The 22470-nt window shown below is 39.0% G+C and overlaps 1 protein-coding gene across 9 annotated transcripts in view; it reads right to left on the bottom strand.

Annotated features, from left to right (window-relative positions):
* adgrl1a (adhesion G protein-coupled receptor L1a) overlaps nucleotides 1-22470 on the bottom strand; it is a 142385-nt gene that overhangs the window by 86500 nt on the left and 33415 nt on the right. For 5 of the 9 annotated variants that reach the window (XM_044180807.1, XM_044180810.1, XM_044180805.1 and 2 more), the window contains exon 1: nucleotides 3552-4375. The exons of the other annotated variants lie outside the window; for them this stretch is intronic. The gene's annotated coding sequence lies outside the window, so the exon portion shown is untranslated. Of the gene's footprint in view, nucleotides 1-3551; nucleotides 4376-22470 lie in introns of those variants that run through there. 9 annotated transcript variants of the gene reach the window in all.

Below are 22470 nucleotides of genomic sequence, written 5' to 3'. Positions count from 1 at the left end.
AATGGACCATGAGAAGCCAGGGACCGACAGACTAGCTTGCAAAGCGCATAGTTCTAATCGGATATCATATCTAGGAGGCAACGATGAGATTAAGTTTATCATCAGAATATACTGCAGTGCCAGCGTAGAAGTCCTCTGTTCTGTATTGGCACTAAAGATTCTCCAATCATTTTCTCCTGCAGGTTGAACAAGCTTACTGTGGCAGCATGTGTGTACAGTAAAGTGTGTGTTAAGCATGTGTGTGTGTTAAGACTACATCAGCAAACACCTGGATATGCTAAATATCTGTGGGTGCAACAATTTTAACTTTGCATCGCTATTAAACACAGACACAGGATGGATGCTTTCACTGTGTCAGAGTTGACAAACGACTGCAATCCCAAACCTACTCGTCCAAGTTTTCTCGCAAAAAGAACAAAAAGGAAACGTGATGGAAAAAATGGCTACATATTTTAAGCTGTGTTGTTGTAGCTTTGTTATAGCTTAGGTGTATATTTATTCATTGTCCTTTTTGTATCGCATGCTAAAATTTAACTGGAGCATGTTTTTTCCCTGAATAGACATTTTGCATTGTTGTGCATAAGAATTTTTTAAAATCCTATACTTGACTGACAGACTACCTTCATTCTTTCTTTCTTTCTTTATTTCTTATTTTCTTTCTTTCATTTTTTGATGAATCAAAACTGATAAGGGAACAATAGTAGCCACAGTTTAATCGTCTGTTGAGATCAGAATCAAGTTTATTGCCAAGTAGGTTTTCACATACAAGGGATTTGCTTTGGTATTTTGGTGAATAGCGAGCACAATAAACATAGTAAGAGAAAATAAAAATAAACAAGTACTGCAAGTCTTAGAGAGAGTCTTAAATTTAAAATAGAAATTTACAATAAGTAATCTATAAAATATCTGTTTTAAAATGAAAAGAGCTACACAGTGTTTAAAACAAAAAGGATGGAGTATGCAAAATACTGACTAAGGAGTGTGCAAATGTTCACAGTTTTAAGAATATGTGCAATAAAGCATTGGGTTAATGTAACGCATCAAGTAAGAAATTGAAGATGAGGGACAAAATTGAAAATTGAAGACAATTTGAATCTCAAAATAGAAAATAGAATTGAATCATGGAATTGGTGAATTCTTACAGCCGTGGTCTATAGTCTGTTTTTGTCTGCCTTTTGAATGATGTTATTTGTTACCACAAAGCCCATTGTCAACTGTAAAATAATGTGCTGCTTCTAAAAGCCATTTTTTTCTTTTCACCATTCTATGCGTGAAAAAGATGTCAGTGTCCTTCACAGTTTAAAGACAAATCTCCATGCAGTGTCAAAATCAACAATCCTTTATTGGCATATAGCATTCAATATGTGACCCTTGCTGTAATTTGTGAAATGTTATCATGATACCAAAAGCTTTCAACATCTTTTAAAATCCGGTGAATGTTATTCTCACATTATTCTTTGAACCAGGATAGATGCAATACAATTAGCTGTCCTGAGGGTGTGAAACATCATAGGTCATTTTCTGAAATTCGTATCAGTGCTGTATCTTTCTGCTTATTTTCTATTAACATATTCATTTAGTCAGCCTTGTCAAAGAGCTACCGGGGGTACATACACATTGCAAAAAGGAGAGAGTAACACAAATGCAAAGAAAATATAAGAGTACTCACTTTGGGGATAGAGCACTGTTATTCTTATTCATACAAAGCGTGCATGTGTGTGTGCGTGCATATACACTCATACTGTATATGAAAGCATGAGCCTGTGCATTTGTTGTGTGCACACATGTGCACTGAACACACATTTTTAAAAACTAAATGCATTTGATTAATCTGAATTATTCTGTGCACAGACCGTTGGGCAGGTTGTATACAGTATTTCCTCCACAACTAGTACCTTCAACAGAATAATATGGTCGTCGGATCCTGACCACAGTACTGCAGAGCCTCGCAAAACTCTGAACTCACACTGAAATAAATCTAATTATGATTAGTGACTTATTAAAAGTCTGACGATCATTAATGCCATGCTAATGTATGACTATTATTCACCCATTGAAAGCCGAGAATAATTTTTCTGATGGTGATGTGACACACAGACAAGGGGGAAATAAATCCTTCTGTCTTCCCGGGGAGAGTGTTTGGCAGTAAACCAATTCCAAGTCTGGCTTCTTGAATGCCCAGATAACGCAATCAGACAGTTGCAATATTGCTGTTTTACCACCTGAAGAATTTGAATTTCATTCAGCCCCTTCAGAATAGTAGACATGCCAATTTTTCCCCAAGAATTGGCAAGACAAATACAATGCACCCCGGTGAAATGAGGAAAAGGCTTACCAGCAGAAAATAACTGTTTTCAGGGTCTTTCTTGTCTGCCTCCTCAGGTACAATTTTATCATAATAACACACAAAGACAAAAGGTTTAATTTCACACAATGTAGGCTGTTGATGCCTTTTTATTAGATGTTTTATTATTAAATTGGGAATTAGTTCAGCATAGTAACAATATGAGGGCGCCTCAGTTTTCATATGAACCCCTCAACATTATGAGGTCACATTTGATAAAATTTGAATATATGGGAGGAGTTTTCCAGTTGTTCTTTGCTGTAGTGAGGTGATACATTTATTATTTAAGACATGAACCTATAAAAGGATGGCCATTCATATACATTCTCAAATTGGGATTTCAGATAAGTTAAATTTGAGAGAAATTAAACCACATAATTTTATTGGGGACACCATGGAACATTCCTCAAGGACTCCTGGGGCTCCCCAGACCCCTCTGAGAGCAGCTGGCCAATAGGTAATGATTTGAAGAGGTACAGGATTAATGGTGTAGTCTGAACATGGGGGATTGGGTAGAGTAGTTCACTTTGAGGTTGAACACTTCACTGTGATGCATTTATTCCTCTAATAGTCAATGAGGTACTTAATTGCTTTCTCTCTTGGACAGAACTTGTGCTCTGATAAAAAAGAAGAAACTATGAGATGTAGCCAACATCCCAGGACATCTCTTTTCCTCACACTTTTTTGGTAAGGATGATACCAAACAATTCGTCCAGGAATGAATTAGTTCGTCACTCCTACATTGTTGGCTATTTAACAGCCTCATAATCCGCCTCCGTTTTTCCAGTACCACCTGCCTACATTTGCCTAACTGTAAATTTCCTCCGCCACTTTAAATTTATAGGACAAGCAAACAGTCATTTCCCTGCTCCCAGACTGTATGTATTAATTAAAATTGCCAAAATCTATTAGTGTGCAGGCCACGGTGCAATGCACAGGCCCACAAACGGTAGTCTTACTCTCAAATCCGGAAGAGCATCCAGCACGCATTTTAAATATAAAGCGACTGCTGTTGACGCACCATAAACACGAACTCGTATCTGTCAAAGCATAAAATATCAATAAATAATTCGGCTTACACGCCTGAACACCTCACGCAGCCCTAGACTGGAAGCCTGGATGGTGCACATCACATGCTATTATTCTCGCACTGGTATCAAATCTATTTAGAACATAATATAACATGAAAACTGTACTTCGTTCCTACCTTGATTCCTCCAATCTCCTTTTCCTTAAATGCTCAGTGTGTCTCATTCATTCTCCCTTCCCTCCTCAGTTGCCTCCTTCTCCTTCTCTCCCCCTCTGGTTATCACTCGTTTTCTCTTCTCTGGTCCCGTCTTCGTACGGATGCATAAGAATTAAAAATTAATAGCCTGCTATCTTAAAGACAAAGAGGGGAAAAATCCACCGACTAAGAATATGATAAAGGCAGTGGGGGGAAATCCTCACGGACAGAGCAGATTCTCACGAAAATGCGCCCGTGTGGGCATCAAAATAAATAACAGCGACGACACCATTGTCCAGCTTAAAAACAATAATAACATGCGAGTTACTACCACTTTAAGCGGTGGCGGAAATGTGAAACTGAGGTGGAATATTAACAAAATTGAAGTTGTAATCGTGTTGTCCGTCCGTCGCTGCTTAGATGGTGAGCATGTGAACAAATGTGCCACCGTCGCAAAACGTCCGCCTAAGACAAATCAGACTCTTGGATGTCTGATATGTTTCTGTTCACAGGACGCTTCTATTTTCAAACTGTAGACTCGTCACCTTCATGTATTCGCAAAATAAGGTCTACGATGTGAAATCACCCGTTGGAATTAGGATAGTCTACACAGGCCATCTGCGGTTATCCTGTGCGTCCTGACGCACCGACCGGATCACTCGTCTATAGTTTCCCTCTTCGTCTGCAGGCAGCGCACACTCATCAGGACCATTCACACGGTATTTTCGACCACTGCAGTTCTGCATCAGGCCTATTACAACCGAGCGCATTCATCATTGCCTTTCAAATACAGTTTGTTAGCCTAAAGACAGTTTTTATAACCAACCCAGACTTAAGGCAGGAAAAATGTGCCACTTCTGCCCGCCCACTAGTTAAATTGCTTCTTCTGTGTAGCACCTGCACTTGTTTTGTTTTTTTATTGTTGTTGGGGTTTTTTGTTGTTTGTTGCCTAATCCACGTGATTTCCAAAGGTGGTGTTCAGGAACCACCAGAGGTCCTTGAAATGGTCATCTGTGGTTGCTCTGCAAAATTAGATATAGTTTAATTTCACTAGTGTAATCCTCCAGAAGTACCTGGATGAGACTTTTCATAAGAGATTCAGTTGTTTTCCACATGACAGCATGCAATCAGCATATGATTGAACCTTGTTGTGTAAGAGCTCAAACTCATTCAGTTTGACTGATGTGAAGACAGAGCTGAGGCCTCAGTGCTGTATTTCAGGTAATATCTTAAGTGAGCACTAAAGATTTATTTTAAAAGATCCAACAGATCCAGCAATTTTCATACTTTGCTTAGTGAATTAATAAACAAAGCCATAATAACATTGTGTGGAAATCGTATACATGCGACCTTACAACTCTTTTGTATTATGAGACTTGTGGATTCTTCTTCGAAGTGCACCATCTTGAGTTTAAATGCATCTCATTGGGCTTTTTATATTTTTTCATTAGTTTAACAGCACTAAAGACAATGTGTCAGATTAATGTCATAGCACTAATTCTCAGAAGGGACAAAATCCTTATAAGATAACAGTTTGTTACCCCTGTGCACAGATAGATTTTTCTAAAGATTATTTTTCTGGTATTTCCACTGACAGACAAGTTGCTGAAGAACTGAGATAGAGTGCTGCACTAGGTGGAAGTAGTGTCCTAATTTGGCAGTTCAGGGGCTCTTCAGGGTGTTCACAGGTGAGAGCAAAAAAAGAAAATAATCTGAGGAATAAAAAACTAAGAACAAGTTTAAAGCCTTTACTGGAACATGATTTAGCTACTGTACAGCACATAAAAGACGCTCTATGGGAAGCAAGTGAGTCAGGGGATGACACACAGCAACAGTTCCAAGCTGAGTTGAAACTTTTAAACATTGGAAGTACATGTTACTCCTCAGCCTGCTGAACTACCAGCATGCACCATACTAAGTAGTCAGGTTTCTCACTTCCAGTTTTATCCTGGAGGTATAAATAGAAAACTGGCCAAAAGCCACTTTAGTCTTATTTTATGTTAGGCTGGTGCTATAGTATACTGGGCAAAGTAACTGACAAATCAATTATTCACTTACTTACAGTATTTGTTAGTAATTAACTATCTTCTTTTATTTATCTAGCCAGTCATCAGACACATCAAAATGGTTTACACATTATAAAAAGGGAATAGTAGGTCTACACAGCATATACTTTACCATATTATAGTGTACCTACAGGCTGCATTTCCACAGCATCATTTATGTTATATATTGTACCACATTATATCATATATAAGTCATGTACAGTATTACACTTATCATATAAAGTACCATACTACATCAATATCACAACACAGAGGAAAGTGCAGCACCAGGGGGAAGCAATATACAGTAACATTTTATAACATACATTTAGATGAGTAGGTTCAATATACTGAGTGCATACACATACAGTATACATACAGTGCATACACACACATGCAGCAATATTTAAACATATACACATCAAAAAGTTGAATTAATTAGCAATAAAGCAAACCCTTCCTCAATTCAATACAGTCTGGGGTTTCGTTGTTACAGCTTTACTTGTTCTGGTATGACCAGTAGCTTAAGATGGCTAATGTCAGCTAATGTTAGCTAACTTCAGGTAGATACTGTTGTGTAACTGACATTACTGTGTCAGCACACTGACTTTAAGAATCTTCTCTACTTGTGATATTGTTACACTACATTCATAGTGCTTTTAAGGCTCTTCATGGCCTGGCTCCAGACTAGACTTTAGACCTTGTAATCCCTTATGAACCTTCACATAGTTTGAGATCTTCAGGCAGGGGTCTTCTATCTGTTCCTGAGTCCGGGATGAAAACTAAGGGAGACAGAGCTTTTGCCATCAGGGCCCCGAGGCTCTGGAACAACTTGCCTGAAGAAATTAGGTTGTCTGAGTCAGTGTCTTCTTTTAAGTCTCTTCTCAAAATACGTTTGTATTGGAAAGCATATCCTGATTTTACCTGAACTGGCTGTTTATTTTATTGTTTGTATGTATTTTATTTATCATTCACTCAGGTATTTTGTTTCTCTCTTTGTGAAGCACTTTGTACTTATATATAAAGTTTGATTATTATTATTATTATTATTATTATTATTATTATTATTATTTTATTATTATATAATTTATCACAAAAATAAAATAAGAAGCTCACACACCTCACCAAGAGACGTGTTTACTATTTGTGGTCCTATTCCACTCACTTTCAGTCAGGGCGAGTAATAATGATGTCTTCTAACTGAAACATGACATTATTGGACATTGAAGGGAAATTTAATGTGCTATTATCCTCCAATTGTGACTTGTGGACATTGTTCGCTGTTCAGTAGAAGTTACATCTCACTTAAAGGCAGATTTGTTGACAACGTTTTTAGTGGAATCTATTTTGCTGTATTTGTTTTGAACCCACTAAACCCACTAAGTTTGAACACTATAACCAAAAATATCTGAACTCAGATTATATAATATTTTTTGTTTAATTGTTTTTTTTTTTCTTTAGCTCAGTCTTGCCAAGAGTGCTAATAATTCTGGATTAATCCCAGGCAGTCTTTGGTCTCTTGGTGAACACAGGGTAGGCTACACTGCCAGATGAAATGATTTACCTTCCATATCACATGCAACAATTGCACCAGTGCACAGAACATGTTGCAATTTTTCACTCCCCTCTGAAAATGCCTCTGTCAGTTTCCATTATGATAGCTAATATTGGGCTCTATTGAATGGGCTCTACATGCCTTTGCCACTTAGCCTTCTGTCACACAGTACCTACTCTGTTATGCTGCTCTCAAATCCAGTCAATTGACCTTCATGGGCCGCCTGACTCATTGCGCCAATAAACAGCTAGCATAATGTAGTATGTGCTTCGTGGCAGTCACACACTATCAGGATTTATTTTTTGTTCGAGATCAGATTCATGCAAAGTCACAGTGCTCTGTGTAATCAGAAGATACTGTAGGCAAATCCCATCACCTACTGTACTGAATGGACCACTAAGATCCATATGTGGACAGATTTACAGCATCAAGTCATGCTTTGCATAGTCTGAGCAGTTGTTCATCACACCCCGGTCTCTTAGCAACAACAATAGAGACTACACATGATTAAGTGCTGATTGGCCCACTAAACACAAGCAGTAGTCCCTTGTTACAAATACTGCAACCCTCAATGCTTGATCTCTTCACTCGTAAATAATGTCATCTTAGAATGTCAAATAGTCTGAAAGAGAAATATATATAAAAATAAAAGATTTCTATAAAAAGATATCTAGATGCTCTATACTTGGTTAATCAAAGCTGTATATCATTACATTAGGTGGTTGTGAGACTCAATTGTATTCTCTGGTAATGGTCAGTGCAGTAGTCTTAAAATACACTACAAAAACAATCAATAGCTTATCAGGTCAGGTCATGTTCATGTGCTTTCACACACAACTTAAAGCTTTTACAAAGTCCACTGAACTCAGCCTTCTGTCTTTTCAAGCAGATGACTGTGATTGTCATTTTCAGGGAGGTCAAAATAGATAGAGTATAATGCACATTCAAAGTTAATGTTAAGGATGACATTAAGATGCACTTTATTTTAGTATTCAGTATGGTTGTATTGTCTGAAGAGGTTCCCAAATAAATAGATGCAGCTCAGAAACTCACAGGAAACTGTTTTTTGGATCCGATGCTGATCAGTCCAGCTATATTCAAAATAGACTTCAATTTTTAGACACCACATCGTAATTACTTTCCTGCTTTCACCCAAATAAAATGATCCAGATAAGTGTTGATAAATGCACTGGTTAAAATACACAGGGGATGGGGAAAAAAATGAAAGGAAATCCAAGATAACAGCCTGCCACTGTCTAGCTTTGTAGTGGTTTTGTACTGGTGTGTGGGGACGTTCTAGCACTGAATAAATTCATTCAGCCTCGACCATGACTGTGAAAATTTCAGTCATTGTTAATAATAATTCTTTTTGTTCACTTGTGTTCCATGTTGCATTTATATTCTCAATACAGCGATGTCTTGCGTGATAAAACAGAGTTTATCAACAAAGCATCAGTGGTCCTGTTTGCCTGAATATTTCTTGTTTTCTTCTAAAAAGGAGGAGAAAATGGACTCATACAGCTGGCATATTTTAATTTGTTCTAGCTCATGTTTAATTAATGCCAATTTTTCCTAGTCAGAGCTCATGTTTATGCAGAACCATTATTTACATAACACCTTGCCCTATTTGCAAATAGCTCCTATTTTCACAGTTATACAGCTTCTTGTTTTGCAGTGATGGACAAATGATCTCCTTTACCACAAAACATAAAATCACATTTTTCTTGTTACAAGACTTGTTATGAAAGTACATCGCATTTTCCAATATGCCGTATGGAATAATCAGTACAATAGTTTAAAATATGTATTTTTTGGTTGAAACACAATTTGTTATAGTGAATTATGGACTTATATGAATGACACAGATCAGTCATCACTGCAATGCATTACTTCAAAATGCATCTGTTTTATACAAATCACTATTATGCACTTTGTATTATATTGGTGGCACATTAATCGACTAAATACCTGCATTTGTTTTTATCATGTTGCTATGTTGTTAAAACATAAAGACAGATTTTAAAGAATCAATATCCTCTTTATAAAAACATACTACTCCATCACATGGAGGAAGTCTTTGTAGTCTTTCATACATGCCCTGTATATACAGTGTGGTGGAGTAGAAGTCTTGTAGGCGTACAGTAGATATGAACATAGTGGCAGGAAAGGAAACTATGTGGTATTTCCAGTAGTGAAAGGGGGAGAAACCAATGAAAAGGGTTTAAAAGTCCAACAAAGCCAAATTGACATCAGTATTTGAAGCCAGCAAAGCGTTGGTATAACACCTCAGCTTTTATATAGCAACCCAGTGACCGCCAGAGCGCTCTTCCCATCATGCTCTTTCCATTGGATGGATGTTCACAGCAAACGCAGCATTTCAACATTTTCAGAGACCACATCCATAAAGACACCTTCACCCCCCTCTCTCTCTCTTTGCCTCTCTGTCTCTCTCTCCTTTTCTCACTCACCCTCTCTATCTTGCTCTCTTTTTCACTCGCTGTGTCTGTGTCTCTCTTTCCCTTTTGCAATATGACATAGTCCATTATCTGCTCTTAGTACTAATTGGTGTATTAACGCCATGCTGTGGGTGACACAGTGAGAGAGAGGAAGAGAGAGAGAGAGACAGAGAGAGAGAGAGAGTCGCAGGATGAATATGGATGAGACAGAAGCAGGGCGGGAGCGAGGCACTGGGGGAGGCAAGTACAGAGTGATTCTGCAGGAGTGAGAGAGAATGAGAGGCCAAGGTAAATCTTTTCAGCTACACAAGTGGTTAAGAGCAGCATGGCAAAATGACGAGTGAAGGGGAAAAAAAGAAAACCATCCTGTAATGGCTTGCTTTTTTTTTTCAGTTGGCCTTCTCTGTATCCCTTTCTATGCTGCTCTCACCGTCACCACTTTCAACCCAATTATCCACTCTCCCTGGCGCCACTGGCAGCATATGGAAATGTAAATTGCAGGCGAGATGGGGTTTTTTTTCGAAACTGTGGAAGGTAAGCCGCTCTTGAGGATGGGGAGAGTAGGAGGAAGAAAAGGAAGAGATGACCAACAACTGAAACTGAGGGACCGCCTTTAGTCTCAATAGCTTGTCAGTATTCCTACTCTATGAGATACACAAATCCACCCATGAAAGAAAATTTAGACTGAGGTTGATTTATGCTGCGACACACATACACACTGTGAAGCCCAAATAAATTTTGTATAAAAACGCATACATTAGCTATGATATTACATTTACAAATGTGACTTGATATTGGACATTTTCAGAGTTGTTAAATCAAATTGACATGTAAAAATGCTCCATATATAGACGCGCACTCTCTCTCTCATCCTCAGGCTTACACATGCCCAGTGCTGAATTCACACATTTAATTATATGCAGAGACTCCAACACAGTTGCACCACAGAGGTACACTTCCTCTGTGCTTGAGAGGCTTTTCAGACCGGGGCCAGGATGTAAGCCCTCAGGCTGGTGAATAGCTGCTGAAGCTCAGGATGCAGAGATCAAAGGTGCTCATCTTCTCCCATGCATGTGACACTGAGACATGTACAGGCTGATTATTCAGATAAGCAGATCCATCCTCAGGGGTGGAGGCAAAATGGAGCAGAGTGTTTTGTTCATTATCATTAAGATCTGGCTTTTCCTCTGTTCACCTCCCTTCTCTCCACATGCTCATATTCAGCCCCCGCAGTGCTGATGAAGCCAACTTCTCAAATCCGCAATTTGCTCAATTATTTTCAATTATCCCACCATCGCTGCTTCTATCATTCCCCTTAGTTCAATTGTGAACAGAAATCACTTGTTGATTGACAGCAAAGGCCAATTAGAGGCGGGATGAAAACTCAAACCCCTATGGTAATTACTGCTGATTGGTGTCACACAGACATTTTACAGGCCCTATCCACAGAACTGAAACCCTTGTATTGTTAAAGGTCCTTTTCACCATGCAGCCACTCTTGCCTTATCACCAACATATCACAACATTTAAAGTTTGCAGAATTACATAATGATATGCTTTAAGATTTACTTATGTACATGCCCAAGGAAAATCGTGTACTATGAGAGCTTTCAAAAGGAGTGTTGAGATAGTGTGAGCACCATGTCTATGTGCCTTTAGCACATTAACTTCAAGGTAGTGCTGTCTCAAGGCTTTAGAAAAACTCTTCAGCAGTGGGCATAGGAATCAATGATGAACTGCTTTTGAGCATGACAGAGAGACCCACAAATTCAATATACCTTAAGCAGTTTTGCTGTCTGGGTTCGTTTTTTTTAAGTAGCTTAATGTAGAGTAGTTCAGGCAAAATAGAAAATCAGTTACTTCATATATTTTCATTTTGTTGTGCATCTGTGATTATTTTACGTTTTATTAGGTTTTGTACGCAGTAATGCATTTATTTCTTTAGTTTGTAGTCAGTAATGAAAATGTAAAATTTGACCTTGCTACTGCTTTTGTTTATAGTCGTATTACAGAAGTGTCACAGTCTACGGTATTATGGATTGTTTGTACTTTGAGCAAATTTATACAGTAGAGACGAATATATATAACAGTTACCATGCATATATGTGGATCAGGTTTCCAAACAAAACAGGTGATGGTCACTGCTTAACCACTGTTGTGTTATTTTTCTGTTATGGCATTCCCCCAAAATCATCATAATTACAGGTTTGCAACACTGTGCTATCATTAACAACAGTGCTGTAAATTACTCTATTCAAAGTGTCCATTGTGTTATTTAAAATGGACAATCCTTTAAGAAACGCCATCTAGTTTACCTTAGGTTAATTCAACTTGCTTCAGGTAACATTTCAAATGACACCAGTTTATAAAAGTAGCTGGATGATTTGATGCATGTTTTTGAGATTTTAGAAAGCTCCAATTCCAAAGACCTTTTTGCTCATACTGTTCTGCTTCCTTCCTTTACACCAAATTCTGCTTTTATAAAAATATATATATATTTGATGGGAATGTACAAAAGGGTCACACCATTTAATTTATATTTCATGAATGATAATGAACAGGTGCAGACAGCCATGGTTATTCTGTAATCATACTACCAAAGCTTCAGCATACTTTGACTTTTGAAGTGTTTGAACTTTTACGTATAAATAGCTTCGCTTTATGGTCTCAAGGTTAAACAAAAGTACAGTTTTGACTAAAGTTGTCCTGGCTGCTACTATAGCCAACCTTTCCTTTAAGCTATTGTCACAGATGTAAGGTTGAACTTTTGGTTTTCTCTAGTTTGAGATTTCTTCACTGAAACTGTCTGAACAGGATAAAACATATAGTAACAAATGGTTCACGTGGGCCATAGCTACTGACTTGCACTGCTGTTTGTGATGTGTGGGCCACCTATGCAAGCAGTGGTTACTCAAGACTCCCCTAATGACATTATGGGCTTAATGAGTTTTAATTGGGAGGAGATCTTAACTTGCAGGCCTAATTGCATCTGATTAAAGACAATATTAGTTTTACTGCTGGCAAATTGGTTGGGGAGGGTGGGTGGAGGGGTTTGGAGGGATCGATGGTGTCCTTGTGGAAATATCCCAAATGTCCACCAAATGGTGATGAAGAGATGGAACATAAGCATAAGAGGAGGCAGGGCCAAGTGAGTTTCAAGTCACAGTTTAGTTTACTCTAGTTTAGTTATTAAATTAATTTATATCAGGGACCGTGTACAAAATACATTAATCTCAAAAACTTTGTACCAGATTTAGCTACTAGATAATTTCCATCTGTAGTCCCTGGTCTTTGTACAGAGTACACCTTTAGATTGAAGATACAGAAAAATATAGAGGACTCCATTACACATATCTCACCTCATGATTATGCCATCTGCTTCTAACTTCTAACTTCCCAATAGTTGAACTACCTCATACTTCTGTACTGTATGTATTTTTAGATATAACTTGGCTCACAGTTTTCTCAGGAGTGGTACACTCTGGAGCTGTGAAAATCTACTCTTAAACAGAATTTGCTGCGTAATTTGTGTGATCTTCGACAGGTAAATCAATATTTAAGAAAAACGAACAGCTGGGAAACCAGATAAACCTGTGTTCTCATCTCTGCAGCCACCTATCTTCATGGACTCATGGATGTTTATTTTCTGTAAAGCTAACTGGCCTGAATCTAAAAATATCATTATATCTCCAGTGAATAACATTTGGTAGTGTATCGCTCTCTCAACAAAGTTGTCCTCTTCTGTTCTTAAATCCTGCAGTATGTGTTAATATTTCTTCACAGCATCAGGCCTAAACAGTTCTAAATCATAACATTAATGTGTAAAAATACTGTTCAGGGAAGGTTTATTATGGTTTCACTGGGAGAGCAGATTTACTGTTTATGGACCTTGCAGTGACATTAAATATTCAGTAATTTGCATTTAAGAAATTGATTAAAACTTGCAGTGCAACCACATCAACCTCAGTTATTATGCATAATTATACATATTTACGTCCAAACACCATAGGAAAACATACTCATGCACACGTTTGCATGCACATTAACATACACACATTGATGCAATAGGTACGCAAACAAAAACACATACAGTGCTCGTTCTCTCTCCATGCCACAATAAATACATGCTCTGGATCGATGGTGATTTAAAGCCAAACACAAGAGAGTATAGTAAATTATGCGTGTATGAGGCTTCATTTCCTCCTCTTCTTAAGCACTTGCTTAATTGCCATTCTCACCTGAGCAATTGTATAATTTCCTTTATTTTTCTCCTCCTCTGCCCAGAATATGAGTCTATAATGAGCTGTGGGTGTCCCCCAAAGCTAAGCCTGGCGCCTTGAAATAGGTTTCACTAATTTACCAATTAGTCATAAGATACAATTAGTGTGCAAGTTCCCTAAGTCCATGAGTGCCCCCACCACCGGCCTCCCCACTTTGATTGTTCAATCTCTGCAGTGATCATCACTCCATTACTTGGCTCATGCTCTCGCCCTGCTTTGTTCAGCCTCGCTACAAAAGCGAGGTCCCACCTGCACTTTGGATATTACTCTAACCCTATGTGCCTCAGAGGGAATCGGTGAGGGAGTGGGAGTGTGTGAATGTGTCTACGTCCGCAGCTCTGGGTTTCTGTTTAAGTGCAGCTGGGACCAGTTTCACTGACCAGGAGGATGAGAGTTGGAGAGGGGAAGGGGGGCGTCTGGAGACTAGAAAAACTTATGAGAACTGAGACAAGTTACCAAGTAGCAAAGTGAAAGTTTGCTGGAGGTGCAAATCTAATTTATGGTTGGAGAATACTGTGTTGTGTTTCTCGCCTTGGTTTGCTCAGCCATTAAAACTAAACCTGAGGACAAACAGGAAATATATATATAAAAAAAACCCACAACAAATATCAACGCTACCATGCTCAATGTTGGTTGCTATTATGCTGTGCGTGAGGCTCTGGGTGAACAGAAATCAATATGTGAAAGGTCATTTTTCTGTGGCTTTTTCTATGCAAGGATAGTTCTTTTTTTTTGTTTATGGCAATACAGTTCTCCTATATGAGATTTCTTGTAATTGCAGTAAATTCCCTTCTGTTTTCATCATATTAGTGCAGGGTCTAATGCATGTCTAGCATGCATGTCTGAGAGAAGGTGGTCTCAAGATAAAATTACTAACTTTTCGCTGAGGAGAAATTAGGTAATTTAACATTAACACTAATGTAATAAATAAGAAATTATGTTAATTATTATGTCACTATCGTCTCAATACCAAAGTTCTTACAGCTAAAAATAATTCTCACTGTGCTGACCTTTGGCAGATTGGGAAAAGTTTGCAGTTAATACATAAAATTTGGCAACCACTGTAAGACCACCTAGGCAGAAATATACAGACAAATGTGCCAGATTTATGAAATAGATCTGTATGTATCTTTGGGCATGAGTATGTATCTTTTGGGCATGAGTATATTTTCAGGTGAAAGTAAGAAATGTACCAAAATAAATGTGCCCAAGGGTGCAAATGTGATATATTAACAAATTTCAGGTTTACAAAGGGACGGATGTGTGTCTAGAAACGTGTATTGCTCAAGAACATGTATCATTTGCATGAAATAGTATGACCAGGTTTAGCTTCAGCACCTTCTCAGTTAGCAGAGACTGAGGCAGGAGTTTTTGTGTCGATTGCAGTCGGCTTGACAGGACACATAGTGTGATAACACCAAACTGTTTGGAGCAGTTTAGTGAAACTGTGGAACAGTTTGTTTTATTTAGGCAAGCTAGAACTACATTGATGATGATTCACTTTTCATCACACAGTCAAGCTCTCTTTTACAATTGATGATGGATCCTACGTTTAAAGCTGTAATCCTTAAGAAATTTAGTCCTGGTTGATTTGGTGACACCCATGGTGATATCAGCAAATGTGATTTTAAACTACAGCAAACACTACTTGAGCAGCTAAATTGTCAGAAATACCACAGAGGAGCAATTGTTGTAGCTGTTTCCAGTGCAGCCAAACAAACACACGTTGTTTGACTAAAGATGTCAAAAATAATTGTGACCATGATGTGATTTCATGCTGTCCATGGCGCAAGTAGTTTTCCATATGACAGCAGGGCAAAGTAAGTTAGTTACCTTGCTCTTCATCTAACAGTTCACTGTGGCTGCTCCTTCTTGTTCCATCACTTCCTTGCAAAAAGTTTTGCCAGTTGAATGCTTTTAACGTGAAGCAGCAGTAGTAGGAAATGTTTGGTTTGCAAAAGCAGTAACTTAATACAGCTCTGATATGGAGAGTAAATCATAAACAATGAGGCTGATATCTATTAGATAAAATTAAAAACAGCAACACTGGACTACATGCTGCATCATTTTTGTGAATACCTTGTATGTGTAAAGGCAATTTGAATCCAGCACAACAATGAAAACAAATATATAAAACAGGTAATTACTGAATGTAAACACACTGAATGGCTATTGTTGAAAAAATGTGGACCATAAACAGGGTTTTATTTAATCAAAATGAAGAAGGCACAATGCAGAGAAAAATCTACAAGCAAGTTTGACCAAAGGCTAACATTAGCCACTGGTCATAGCTTAACAAGTAAAATATAGTGGCAAAACCCCTGAGTGTATTGAATTGAGGATGGGTGTTTTTTGTTGCTTATAAATTTTTGCTTTTATTTTTCATTTCTGTAAGAAAGAATGTGTTATTTTTGTTAAACATAGGCTTGCTTAGAGTTGTCCCTGCACTATGTACTTAAACTGCTATGTTCGGTCTTCTATGTGTTTTTTAATCGTTCTATTGCATTTTATTTTTTGATAACAAGTTGCCGTCTTACTATCTGATATATTTGTCATAACAATAACATGTTACCATTGAATCCTCCTTTTATATGATGACTCAGATCTGACATGTACAGCTTGACTTACAGACTCACTACCTGTCAATTCCACTCTGGATCAACACGTTAAATGTAATTCTATATATGAAGCTTTCAGGCACCAGGAGTCATGGAGCCTTCTTCATGAACTTGAACTTAAATATCCACCTTTACCTCACTGTTTAGATGTAAGAAAATAGGTGGGTGTTGCCATTGGCTGGGATAAGGTTAGATAATGCATATGTATATTTGTAAGTGATTGTATAACATCAATAAAAGAGTTGATCACAAGTATACCACTGTCTATCTGCATTGTTCTGAGTACATCTCTGAGCAGGACAGGCCCAGGAGAAATCAAAAAATCTGAATTTTCACAAGTCAGGACTATCCTGGAGTAAACTCTGGCCTGTGCATCTGGCCTGATTCTATCTCCAGGTTTGAAAATGTTCCTTTACCTTAAACCCATGGGTAATAAAGTATAATTAAAGCAAATAATTTAGTCAATTAAGCTGCAAAGCAGTTTGAATTAAAGGAAAATTTTCTATCCCATTGGTTCATATCAAATATGCATATACATATATTTACTTGTCATTCGCTTCACAGTGTCTTTGACAATTCTTTATCTCAGCTTCTCTCTCTCCCTCTCTCTTTCTCTCTCTCTCCTTCACTGTACCTTCCTCTCTCACTCACTTCCTCTCAGAGGTTCATCCCCTTCATGCTAATGGACAACCCCCCCTCCTCATGTCTATCTAATCAAAAATCAATTAAAAACACCTCGCCGCTGAGTCTCCAGAGCCAAGCCTAGGTTGAGGGCGGAACAGAAACACTTCCCGCACTCTCTACCTCTTTCACGATCTCTCCCTCACTCCCTCTCTCTCTCTCTCTCTCTCTCTTACTATCTGCCTCTCCCTCTCTCTTCCTCCTATGGTCTCCCTCTCTCCCTTCCCTAAGCTCCGCCCTCCTGTCTACTGGAAGTTGGCAACATGATTTACGAGAACGGAGAACTTAATTTATATATTTTTTTCCTCTTGCATCCTCTCATTTATTTATTAGATTTTTCTCCCAGCCGCCACTTCCTGTCTCTGGCGTGGAGGGGAGGCGGAGGATAAAGGGAGAGAGAGGATAGGATTAGATGGAGAGTGGTCTCGGGGCAGACCAGTAGACTGGCAGGCCTGCAGACATGGAACAGATCTGTCCCACACTTAATGGCATTAGTGCCGTCCCTGAAAGGGGGAGGGGAGGCCAGCAGGGAGACAGGCTAACATATTAAAACTGCTTCTATACCAGACGCTTGTCTACTCCACTCAAACTCCAACTTCAACTCCAACTCTCTTTCTCTCTAGGTGTATTTGTGTGTTGTTCGATTGAGTATGTGTCAATTGTTCTGTCAAAACTAAGCTCAGCTCTTGGCTTAGACATATTCTCCCTTTAAACACATAAACAACATCTGAATTCATTTTTCTAAATAAGCTCACACTGCACCCACCCACACACATAGCACAAAGAATATGCTCTTCATCCTGCACACATGTCGATTCAGGCAGAAAACTTGCTCTACCATCGTGTCAGGTGCAAATGGACTTCAGCTCAAAAGCTAACATGGCCCACAGTGCAAAGTGACATTGCTGTCGACTCTGTCTATGTGGATAAAACTACAATCACTTCTTTCTCTGCATTCTCTCCTTAACTCATTTACACTTACCCTTTTCCCACCAGGATTTTACACATCTTACCGATCCGTGTGACTTTGGTGTGATCAGTGCCGGATTGCTGACAGTCAGCACACCTTCCAAAACTAGATCCAAGCCCCACGGCACCCTTAAAGGCTTAAATTACCCTCTCTAACCTGCTTGGACAGCACACTCTTACTACACACTACTACTGTTCCAGGAGCATTGGGAAATTGCATTCAGGAATTGGACAAGAATGGCAGGGATTAAAAGGATAGAAAAGACAGTTAAATGTGGAAGATTGGAGTCAGCAACAAACGACCAGGGACAGAAAAGAGTCAGACAAAGAGGGGAGCGCTCACCTTAAACATGCACATATCAAGTGTAGGAGACAGTGGAGTGGCCGGGGGAGAGGAAGTGGCCAGGGAATGTGAGATGACACTGACAGACAGGTGGAGCCAACACGCTGTGTCTTTTGATTAATGGAGCAGAGAGTTAGTAAATATACATGGACCCCGCCCTCCAGCTCTTTCAGCTGTCTCAGCACAGCCCGGCATGGATGGATGGGGGGGATTTCTTCCTCGCCTTTAAGAAAAGGTTAAGTCACGGCAATATTGTTGTGGATCTTGAAAATATTAGCAATACTTCCCCCTCTGTCATGCGAGTTTGATTTATCCATCTTCCTCTGTGCAGGTTGAGGAGGAGGAGGCAGAGGGAAAGCAGGGACAGAAGGAGATCAGCAGACACTAACAGCCTGAGGAGTGTTTTCTCTTTATCTCTGTGTCACAAAGGCCACCCCGGGTACAGCAGGTATGTCTGGGAACAGCTTTAGAGAGAGCTATTGATCCTACTGAGTACTCCTACTGTATATAGCCGAGCTCTGCCCACATCCTCGCACCCTGAGGAAAACTATACAGGAACAGGCCACGCTAAAGGTCACCCTCTGATGGAGATAGGAAGCTGCATCTGGCTCTGCATACCTATTTAGTATCTTAACTGGCTTGAAACCTTATTACTAAATTAATCCACATTCTCACACACTTTCATTTCAAAGCAGCAGTGATGTGCAGTGATTGTTAACACTGCTGTAGAAAATGAAGAACAACAGAAAAGCAGACTAGACTATATTAGTATATTAATAGTTGTTTAAAAAGTACAATTAGGAGCATGTTGATTACAAAGTTACCTGCAGAGCCCAGTACTTATCAAAATCAATTATTGCTTGTTTCAGTTATGAATTTAATTTGATGCATTATCAAGGGTTTTCTGTCACATAACCAGCATTTCCACCTTCTCACCTTGCCATTTTTCAAGATGCTCCTGTAACACGTCCTTTCTTAGAGACTGATATTTTGTTCTGCTAATGGCTAAATGTAAGGCACTAGTTACTTGAAATAATAAGAAAAAACTGTGTCATTATGAATTCTAATTACAAATTAGAATTTTCTGTTCCTAATGTCTCAACATTACAATAAAAATGTCCTCCTTAAAGAGCAAGTTAATATTAAAGCACATTTTTTTCCACCTCAGTTCAAAACGAGGTTACAACATGGCAATAGCATCCAAATTTGAGATACAATTTTCCGTGAAAAAACATTTTGTATCTAATTCACTGGGGTCCCACATAGTCTGGTTGGCATTTTCTGCACATCTTAGAAAAACTGAATGACACTGTTATCTGAAAATACCGAATTGATTAATAAATACATTTTATTCCATTCAGCTGACAGTCTAGGATGTGTTCCTCATCACTCCAAAACAATATTCACTAAAGACTTTATTGTTAAAATTGTAGGTAATTTTATTTAGCTGTGTGTTTCTCAGCCATTTCTTTAAACACTGGACATTGAATTGGTTTGTTGGACGCCATGTTATGCGCAGCTGTATGTGTTTAGCCTGCAGTTAATTCTGGATGGGAGTGAATGTCCATTAAATGTAATCTTGTTTTTCAGTCCAGCGCTCAAACCACAACTTCAGAGAATTGGCCACCGATGAAGACATCATCCATCATCCTACTGACGCTCTGCCAGAACACTTAGAGATAAATATGGAGGCTTTTCAAGTTGTACCTGTCTTTGAAAAACCACACAATCATATACACACATAGAGTAAGAATACAACGACTCATAATTCCTATCTATTTCTGCAAATCAAATGTGGAAAAAAAAAAAAAAAATCTTTCTTGTGCCTATTCATCAGCTACTCCTCACTCTGTCAGCAGCGGCTTCACCGCTTTTTATCCAGCATCATTATTTCACAATCTTGATGGCTGCGGCTGTATGTCTGCGTGTGTGCATGTATGCAAGCTTCTCTACCCTGCCTCACCTCCTTAAAATGTATGAAGAAACCCAAAATGATCCACTCAGAAATTTGAGTTCTTGTTTTAATGAAATAGTGCTTTTAGTGTTGATCTGAGGAGCCTACTAGAACACTTATCTCAGCATCAACAGTGCTGCAGAAAAAAAAAGAGCTGCCTTAATCGGATTGCTGGAGCTCTAAAAGGTTTTTTGCACATGGGTTCCTCTACAGGCCGCTGGGCTCCAGGGCCAGGCTGGGCACTGAGGCCTGACTGCCAGCCCGACTTCATGGCTGGACTGGCTGATAAAGTCCAGAGACTCATTGGTGTCTTTGTTAGCCACTACGAGCCTACGAGTAAGATGATACTAATTAGAGGCTTTGAATATGTGATTCAATCAGTGGACACCACGCACAGACGGATGCAGAAGCTCACAGATACACAACACTCACACCTTTTCCCTACAAAAAAGATACAGTTATGGTATGTGTACACTCACACATGCAGACACACACTTTTAGACTCTGTGATTTGCTTTTGTTCTCTTTTTCCCCCACTGTACACCTACACATCAGTCCATGGGCTCACACAGAGGAATTCATTTATCAGTGGTTCACTGTGCCCTGAAGCAAGTGAGAGCTGCAGCAGACATTGATCAAACTGACTTCTAAGTTCAAAACCGCACTTTTCAAATCCCTTTACTGCCAGCAACCTTCCACTACTGAAATAAAAGAAAGCTCTCTCTCTCTCTCTCTCTCTCTCTCTCTCTCTCTCTCTCTCTCTCTCTCTCTCTCTCTCTCTCTCTCTCTCTCTCTCTCTCTCTCTCTCTCTCTCTCTCTCTCTCTCTCTCTCTCTCTCTCTCTCTCTCTCTCTCTCTCTCTCTCTCTCTCTCTCTCTCTCTCTCTCTCACACACACAATTACACCCTGCTGTGTGTATTCTAGAAAACATGAGCACATCGCCGCTCACACACTCTTACAAAATACAACATAACCCTGACATTTTTAGCTCGCACTCATACAAAAATGGCATCAGTGCCTTTCACATTCCTCAACTGAATGACTGAGAAAATATTTCAGTGATAACAAAGGTATTTCAAAAGTGACAGTGAAAACAATTCTATGACTGGATGCACTTTCTAAAAAGGAGCCAGGTAGCTGTTCCCTGAAATTAGCACATTGTGCCGTTAAAGTACAAATCATCTCCTCAAATTACTAATTTGTGCACTCAGTAGCCTTTTTCATTCCCTCAATTTAGTCATTTGTAACGTTGAATTACTTAATTTGCTCCCTTGAATTAATAATTTGTGCCCTCAAATTTCTAAATCACACACTCAAAATCTTTTTTATTAGTTATCACCTTCTTCTTCTGCTATAGACACTTGGATCTAATACTGTTTTATCAGGTTTTGGGCTGTTAAATACAATTTTGTATTATCTTTGGCATTACTTAAACTTACTTTACAGGATAACAGATGAGCTCTGCTGAAAGAGAAGGACTGCAAAAGTGTGAAAGCTAAGTAGTTTCGAATTCACCCGTGTCAGTTTGCCATTGAGACTGCAAATCTCCCCCCATGGTTCAGATAAGCTCTCTAAACTACTCAAAGAATAACAGAAACCTGTGTTCCTCCTACAAACAATACTAAAGCCTGTTTGGTTTCCACAAAAGTCAAGGAAATGTACCATCTTTTTGCACAGCAGCTCCAGAGTTATTAGCCTTTGTTCCAACTGTTTTGCATATTCAGCCTCCCTTGCAGCCCACATAGATGTTAATGCACTCCCACACAAACAGATCGGTGTGAACAGGGCAAACATATTTTCCATCTCTCTCTCTCTCACACACACACACACACACACACACACAACAAACTGTCTCAACTGTCTTTCACTGCTGTCTTTTTCTAAACCCACTCACATCACACGCAACCAGGCACACGCATGTGTCTGAACACATGTACGTACACACACACACACACACACACACACACACACACACACACACACACACACACACAGAGGTGC

This window comes from Siniperca chuatsi, linkage group LG21 (genome assembly GCF_020085105.1).
Source record: "Siniperca chuatsi isolate FFG_IHB_CAS linkage group LG21, ASM2008510v1, whole genome shotgun sequence".
Lineage (NCBI taxonomy): Eukaryota > Metazoa > Chordata > Actinopteri > Centrarchiformes > Sinipercidae > Siniperca > Siniperca chuatsi.
Note: the sequence above shows the minus strand (reverse complement) of the source record. Positions and strands in the feature narration are given on the sequence as shown.